This window comes from Lipotes vexillifer, unplaced genomic scaffold (assembly GCF_000442215.2).
Source record: "Lipotes vexillifer unplaced genomic scaffold, Lipotes_vexillifer_v1.1 scaffold478, whole genome shotgun sequence".
NCBI classification, from domain to species: domain Eukaryota; kingdom Metazoa; phylum Chordata; class Mammalia; order Artiodactyla; family Lipotidae; genus Lipotes; species Lipotes vexillifer.
This window is the reverse complement of record NW_006779682.1, coordinates 121,384-130,007: the sequence shown is the minus strand read 5'-3', so window position 1 is coordinate 130,007 and position 8,624 is coordinate 121,384.

Genomic DNA, 8,624 nt, shown 5'->3' with positions numbered 1-8,624 from the left:
CTTTCCAAGCACCTTAATTTTGCCTAAAAAAAAATTCTAGAAAATCAATCCTGTTGATTTTTTACAAACATTTCTCTTCCCTGACATATCACATCTACTACCTCCACTGAACCTGGGGAAGCTGGGCTTAGAGAAACTCCAGGTGTGAACGTTGTGGTATCTGCAGGTGTAGCCCCGCAAAAGATGCGCTAACAGCACAGGAGGGAAGACGCTGAGATTTCCTGAGAATCCAAGGCCTTTGCCAGAAACTGGCGAAGACTTAGTGTGGCCGAAGCGTCTGGAACTCCATCAAATCACGCACTGAGAGCCGTGGGAGACTCCGTCTCCCACATCTGGTTTCCATGGCATCTCAGCAGTACCTTCACCTTCTCAGCGCCGGGCTAGCATAGCCTTTCCAGACCAGAAACTCCTTTCCAATGATACAGTCACATAAATAAAATCCCTCTAGCACAGGAGCAGTGGGCACATCTGCAGGGTAAACGGCCTTTGAATTCATGGCGGGCGCCCGTGTGCTTGTTGGCGGCAGTATGACCCCAGTGTGGAAGGGGAGTCTGGCCAAAGAAGGTCCTCGGAAGGAAAATGGAATCGCTTTCCCCTTCTAGAATGACGTGAACCTGGAATCAGGGTCTCCTAAGGAAAGACTGTATTTTTTGTGGACAGATTCATTCATCTCCCTGAGCCTCAGTTTCCCCACCTGTAAAGAGCAGCACAAGATCGTCCTCAAGGTCATGTTCCGCTCTGAAAGGTTCTGAGATTCCTAGGTTGTGTTCCAGAACTTTTAAAATTTTACTCACATGGATTTGATTTGCAAGTGCTTAGAGGCCTCTTTTTCACCCTTAGATCCCTTTTAGTAAACACAATTGAGGTATTTTAAATGTAATTTTACGTTTGCCTGTTTTACACCAATGTGGCGTTGCCTTCCAGATTAAGTTACTTAACCAGGGTCAAACTTAGCCTTTATAAAAAGTCTTTATTCAGTTTCAAGATAGACTTGCCTGTACGAATGTCACACGTAGGAAGTCACACATGGGAACAGCCTGGTGAAATAGAGAGTTGGGAATAGGAAAAGTCCTGGACCATGCCTCAGAATTACATCAGCTGAGGCCAGTGTTGAAAGATTTTTCCCTCCAGGTGAGTCCTTCCAGTCGTGGGTCTGTGAGCCCAAGAAGGACATGCACACGGGTATTTTTTAAAGGATGCTACCTGGAGTGCAGTGAGTACACTGAGGTCAGCACCGCAGGATAATCTGATTAGGAGGACCTGAAGCCAGGTCCAGTGAGGATGTCGACCTAGGAAGCTGCTTTCATCAGTCTTCAAGTGTCAGCGATGCCCCCTCGCTCCAGCTTTCTCATCCTAAACCCTCGGCAGCATAGACCCAGACGCTGCAATTTGGATTTCCCCTCTGCTTTTTGCTGTAGGGAAGGTTGATAAAACACCTTATTGCCATGGCCCAAGAAAACATGCAAGTAACTTGTTGATTTTATTTTTCTAAGTAGGTGTCGTTAAGAAGTGGGGGGGGGGACCTGCTTCAGATTGTGGGTTCAGGAAAGGCTTCTTTTAGGGGAAAGGAAAGGCCTATTTGAATTGAGGTCCGGAATTGAGTGCTGAGTGGAGAGTAGAGTATTCCAGCTGGAGGGAATAGCATGGGCAAAGGCCCTGAGGCAGGAAGGCCAGTGTGGCTGGGGGGGGGGGGGCGGGGGGGGCGGTGACGTGCTGTCTTTCATACACTGGAATTTAAACCAGGCCGACTTCCCAAACCTCCTTCTTTTAAGTAATTTCTGAATGTAATGACTGATCTTCCTTTCGTCTGATTGTGCTTCTTTGTTTCGAAGGATGGAGGAAACATCGGGTGAACGATGTGCAGCCTTTGCAGTTGTTAGTAGAGAAGAAAGTGGAAGTCCAAAGAATATCACTGTTACATGGAACTGGGTAGAGGAAGGGCCTCCGCTGTGCTCTAGTGCCCGCTCCGCGGAGGCGTCAGGGCCTGGGTCTGCTGACCAGCCCTGTCTCGGGAGCCGTGCGCCTCTGTCCACGTTCATAGCATTTTGTGCCTCCGTTTCTTCTACCCTTGCTGGGTATCAGCTCGAGAATTAAATGCTTCAAAAGCTCCTGTGTGGGTGACATGGGAAGGAAAGAAATCAGGTAAACATTTTACATAGAAGATGCTGGAATCTGATTAAGTCACCTTGTGGGGAGGTGCTTCAGAATCAAGAAATAGGACTTAAGCTTTTAGGTAAAAACTCATCCTGGAGACCCACAAAAAGGTCATTTTCCCACCTAAGAAAGGCACTGCCAGGAGGTCAGGGGCAGGCTGAATCCACGGGGTAGAAAGCCCTCCGGTGTGTTCACTGAGGAGAGAACGGCTTGGGCCTCAGTGCCCCGAGCATCCTTCCTTGCTGGGTGGCCCGGGAGCTGGCTGGATCCCTTACCAACGCCTCTGTTCACTTACTCACTCAGCAGACGTGTGTTGACCCATCCCTGCGTGCTTGATGTGGCCCAGGCACAGAGGCTTGGAGCTCAGAGCGGGCTCGCCCTCCAGTGCTGGCAGGCCGGAGAGGATCTTGTTCTGCAGGGTGCCGAGGCTGGAGAGGGTCCGTGAGGCCCCGGGTCCAGGGCCGGGAAAGGGCCCAAGTCTGACCCCAAATTCTCTGTTTTTTGTTTTGCCGTATTGCCTCCCGTTCCTAGTGTGCAAATGTACATGAAAACGCTTTGCAAGGTCTGAAGTGCAATACTAAGTTAGCTCTGGACTTGCTGTCACCAAACGGACAGCTGAGATGGGGGGTAGCCTGTGCCCCTTTCCTCAATTGCCTGGCGTAGGGTTGTCCCGAGCTGGCCTGGGGGCCCAGCTTCTTACCCCCCTGTCTCAGTGGAGAGGTGCCTTCCTCTGCCTTTGCTCAGCCTTAGCTTCTTAACTCAGTGTACCAGTGGGCTGGCTGGGGCCCAAGAGGGGCTGGTGTGTGTGTGTGTGTGTGTGTGTGTGTGTGTGTGTGTGTGTGTGTGTGTGCGCGCGCGCGCGTGTGTGTGTGTGTGCGCGCGCCTATGAGTGTGTGCATGCACACACGTGTGCACACACACGAGGGCACGTGCCAGCTCGATCCGGGTATGTATCTCATAGTATTATCTGTGGTGTTTCGAAATCGTCAATCTTCCTTTACTGCAAGAAGGAAAGAGAAAATTCCCTCACCTCATGCCTGCAGAGCAGTTGGTAAAGTGTAGTCAGAACCCACTAAGTCTTTCAGCAAATACCAGCTCAATTAGAATGTGACAAAAACCAAAACAAAACAACCCAGCAGGGCGGAGGGTGGTGCAGCGTGTGTGGCTATAAAGTTAGATGCTCTGAAGAAATAAGACTGCTAATAAAATATTGTATGTAAAACTTTTCACTTGTGTTCAGTGTTAAATGCTTCAAATTCAAAATAACTGGCCTGAACTGTACCAGATAAAGGGGATTTTTAGGTTGTATTTGGAATATCTTCGTTGTACGTGTAGCATGGGTTCTGGTTCATTCCTCAGTGTTCTGGTCTAACACCCCACTGTCAATAGTCACCTTTCTCTCGGTAACTTGCATGTTTTAGGTTGAACTGTCTTAAAGTTCTGTGTTTTTCCTCCGTTTTCCAGCCTCATCACCCATCTCTTCCCTCTTGTTAATGTTGGCCGGGGCTTTAAGAAATGCCCGGAGCCCAGATGCACGGGCCCCACATGTGCCTCCCTTGCGATGGTCCCCGGGGACATGGGCCCTGGGCGGGAGGACCTAGGAGCCGGGTGTAGGGTGTCATCTTAGCTCAGCTCTGGTGGGTAAACTACACTGAGCCGCGCTTCCGAGAGCAGCGTGCTCAGGGCCAGGCTGTCATCCCTGGCTTGCATTCCTCCTCGGGGACACAGGGCAGAACACAGTGCTGGGCCAAGTCCCAGAGTGCACGGCCCCTGCAGTCCCGCCAAGTGACAGGGAGAGAGGGTGCGGGGAGCCTCAGAGAGCTCGAGGGAGCTCACGAGGCTCCCTAGGCCTCCTCTCTGCACCCCTCCTGCCCTGCGGACCCCGCCCTTCTTCTGTGCAGCTTCCATTAAGGTCATGGTCCCTCAGATCCCTGCACTTGGCCTCCTGCCGCAGGGAGATTCCCTGGAGACAGTCATCCTCTGCCAAAGCCAGATGTTCCTGACGTCCCTATTGGCGCCTCCCTGGGACCAGAAGCAGGAATAAGTCGGGGAGCCCCGCACCCCCATTGCACAGTCCAATGTTCACACCTGCAGGCTCCGCTCAGCCTGTGCTGAAAATCCAGCCTCCTGGGCAGGAAGTCGGTGTGAAGGTGATGCACTCACGCCCATCCTTCTGCAGGCCTAGCCTAGGTTTTCTGTTAACTATCGCGTATCCTTCCCTTCTCCCCATCTTTAAGGAAACGAGGGTTTAGCATTAGCTTAATTTTTTATGTTACCTCTGAACAGTCCACTTGGAATCATTCCTCAGACTGACGTTCTGTGGCCTGGTCAAGCGGACCCTGAGGCCAGCCAAGGAAGCCAGGTTTCTTCAAATGACTAAAGTGAGCACAGGTCAGGCTCAGAGCCTGACCACCTCCCTGTTCTCAAAATAGTCCCTTGGTGTCAGAAAGGAGAAAGTACCCCAGGCACACTGGCCATCACATTCTGTCCAGCCAAGGGGTCATCACCGGTGGGGACATGGCTTCGGGGCTTTTCCACAATATAATGACCGTTGTAAAGCTGAAGAGAAAGGAACAGAAGCACAAAAGTGCCCTTGTGTTGTCACAGGCTGGGCGGAAGCTGCCGGCTGGGCGGAAGCTGAGCCCTGCTTTGGGAAGGAGGGTGGTGGGATGTGCGTACACAGCTGGAGGGCCCAGCCCACCGGTTCCCAGGGAGACACCCCAAGCCAGGGATGTGGCCACAAGCACGTGTGAGTTTCTCCCTGGGGTTCGTGGTTTGACCCAGATGTTGGGAACGGCATGAGCCCAAGCCACACAAGTGAAAAATAGCAAAGCTGGAAATGATTACATTCAGCTGAAGTTTTCTCTCAGTGGCGTGGCCCCATCCTCTGCTCGGTGTGTCTGAATAAACATGAAAGAGAACCCTGTTGATCACCTGTGGGTGCCTTTGGCCTGTACTTTGCACGTGAATCTAACCGTGGCCGTGATGCTGTATACAGTTAAATGGTATCTCCTATGTCCACTGATGTTCGGGCATCTGATTCTGGGGAACTTGTAAGCCACCTGCTCGTACCTCTGCAGGTTGGGAGTCATCCCTCACCTGCAGCGGGTGCCAAGGTGAGCTGGGACGGAGATGCTGAGGCTTGCTGGCAAGTGTCGGAGTGGTGAGGTGTGACCCTCCCTGCCGCCTGCTTGGGGGCCCGCTCTCAAGTCCCGCAGGGCATCTCCTGGAAAGAGGGTTCGGGGAGCCCTTGTTGCCAGCACTGGGAGGGGAGTGTTCTTTCATCTCACCGGCCGTGAGGTGACTGTCCAGCATCAGCACCTTCCTTCCATCACAGCCCTGCATCGGCACGGTGGAGCTTTCAAGAAAACAGTGTTTACCCAACAGGGCTTTGCTGAAGCAGAGGAAACTGCAGGATCATCCATTTCTGGGGGAGAAGTTACCAAACCGACCTCCACTCTGGGGGCCCCAGCATGTGCTCTCTTGTGCTGGGTGGAATGGATCAGGCCTTGAAGGGAAAGGCTGAAAGTCATGGGTACCTGGGTCAAGGTTAAGGTCCCTATATTCATGGGTTCCCAGACATCCCAGGTGCAACCTGATCTGAAAGGTACCACGGTTGGTTTCTTTGAGAATATGTCAGTGGCCATGGTAGATACTTTGTTTTTATATTTTTGCATGTTTTCACAATTCTGTCATCACGTACCCTGGGGGTCTTTTTTCCACAACCTTTGGAACACAGGTTGCCCAAGCTTCATCATAAATATCTCATTTCAAGTCCTCGGCCAGTAAAAAATGGTAGCCGAAGGTCCTATCATCCAAACTGCTAACAAAATGGACCACCCACCCCACACAAGGAGTTTTCTGTTTTAGTCAAATGCCCCCTGGGGAAGGGGGTGACCAGAAATGAGTTTCTCCATAGAATGAGTATGTTTAAAAAGTTAGCGTGTGTAGCTGACCCCCTTACCCGGGTTTGTTTTTCCTTTGCAGACCTAGTGGCTTAATACCTGCTCATAGCTGAATCTGAATTGCTGCCTTTTACTTAACGGTTAGCTATTTAACATTTTTCCTTTGTTCTTCCAAAGCAAGAGTCAATGCAAATAACATCTTTAATCATCGTGTAAACATGTGCATATATCTGTATATCTAATATGTAATTATGTAATATCTGGTTTTTATAATGCTGTGTGGATAACCTTACATTGATTTAGCCACATGACTTTAGGAAATACTGTGCTTGCACGCTGGGAGAAGTGTGCACTGTCCCAGATGAGAACATCTATACATACGTGCATGTGTGTGTGTGTGTGTGTGTGTGTGTGTGTGTGTGTGTGTATAATAACAGCGGCTCCCTTGGGTACTTGTCTCCTTGACTGTTTCCCTTGGGTCTATTGGAACATAGACCCAAGCAGACCCTAAGATGTGAGCTTTCTGACTCTATAGACTGTGGTCCTGCTTTGTATATCTCTGCAGAGATCTTCTTAGAAAATTTGTACGTGCATTTTTTGCAGACTTGAACTTTGTTTTCTGAAATTAGATACAATTTATGAAAATGTGACATAAATCAAAGTAAAGCATCGATCTTTTCAGATTTCTGTTTCTTTCTCTGTTTTGCTTTTAACAACAGCAGCCTGCAGACCAGCCAGGAGAATTGGGCCTGGGGTCTGGTGGATCTTGTGGGGAATTTTCTCATTCTTGCATTGCCCTCTCTTTTAATGAAAAAGTTCCTCTGGTAGGAGTTATAATGGCTTTGGATGAAATTGGGAAGAAAAATAAGAGTGATGGTGGTGACGTGCAAGCCCCACTTGTTAGGTGATGTGGTAGCATAGGGTCAGGTGCCTTTTATATGTGGTCTCATTTCACTGCCATCCTTGGGGCCAGCGTGTCACTGCCAGCCCATTTCACAGGCCAGAGAACTGAGACTCAGAGAGATTAGACAAGTGGCCCGAGGCAAGTGGTGGAGGCAGAATCCAGACGGTGACAGTAGCCAGGGAACCGGCGCTCTGGCCCCTTCTTTGCACTCCCTCGTTTGGGAGAAGACACTGAGAAACTGACAGCAAAGAATCTGTCGGGTCACAGGAAGTGGCCTGGGGGAGTCCGTCCCCCACACCCAGGGGAAATTTCTCCCAGACGCTTTGCTTAGGGTAGGGTGATGGGTGAACATCCCCAGGAGTCAGCTTTGGGGGTCTTTGTGCTGTTAGGGCCCCATATGGGTCAGCACTGGAGTTCAGGCGTCACTCTGGGATTAATCACCCGGGTGTGGCCGTAATGGGGTTGGACTAGGTTACCTTTGTCGGTGTGGAGGAAGGTGTGCGTGCAGGGACGGGACAGAGAGAGAAACCACACTGAGGACCTGGCGCCTCCGTTCCTTCTCCCTGCCCAGGCTTCTCTGTCCCTGGATGCTGTCTTGTGCTCCTGAACCACCTGCCACCTTCCGCACCAAAATCCCCACTCCTTCCCCACTCCTTCCCAAATGATCTTTATTAGAAATTTTAATTTACAAATACCCTGCACACTTCTTTGAACAAATAATACAAAAGTTAGTAATCTCACCCCCAAACCATCCTGTCCCAAGCCCAACCCCTCCAGGTAACCAGATGGCAGGTTATCACCCAGCCCCTCATCCCACCCAGAAAGACACTCCTCATTGCCACGCTTCTCGCCCCTCACCCCAGATTGCCAACAGCACCCTGGACCAGAAGGTGCAGCACTCATGCCTTCATCAGAATGTTCCAGAATCCATAAAGCCATGTCCCTCCTGATCCCTGCTCTGGTGGTTTCTACCATAACAGCCGTGCATCAGTAAGTCTGAAAATTTGGAAAACATCCTTATGCTTATATCCTTACAACCTACCGTTTAAACCACAGAAGGTTTTCTGGAAACTCAAGTGGAAGGAAATCCAAAATGTGAAACAGGCACAACGAAGAGAAGGTTTCCCACTGGAGGTGGAACTGCAGGCCCCACGGGTGCCCCCCACTCTCACGGTGCTTTCAACGCAGCCCCATCCAGCACCCACATTCTGCCTCCAGTCCCATGTCACCTACACCAGCACGCTTCCCCCTGGCCTCTCCCAACCAGGCCATTCCTGCCCCAAACAGGATTCCCCTACGGGGCACCTTGGTTTAGGGACCGTCCATCCACCTGTTGGAGACCTTGTCTAAGTTGGCTGTGGCCTGAGGCCCTGCCCACCCAGCCCTTCCTTCCCCGCTCCATTCAGTGGTGTCAGATCCGCAGTGAGATCTGAGACCTCCTGCACCACCCGCTTTTCTCCCTCACAGGGTCCCCCCCGACCATGAGTCTGCTGAGCATCTGACCCTGTGCAGGTGTCTGAGCTTGAAGCTAAATCCCTCCCCTCCGTGCCACTGAATGTTCAAGAATTCTTGGAATAGCATGACGAATGCCAGCGAACTTTTGACATATTCTGGAACAGTGCAGAGGGAACCATTGCCAAATAAACGCTGAAGCGACGCTC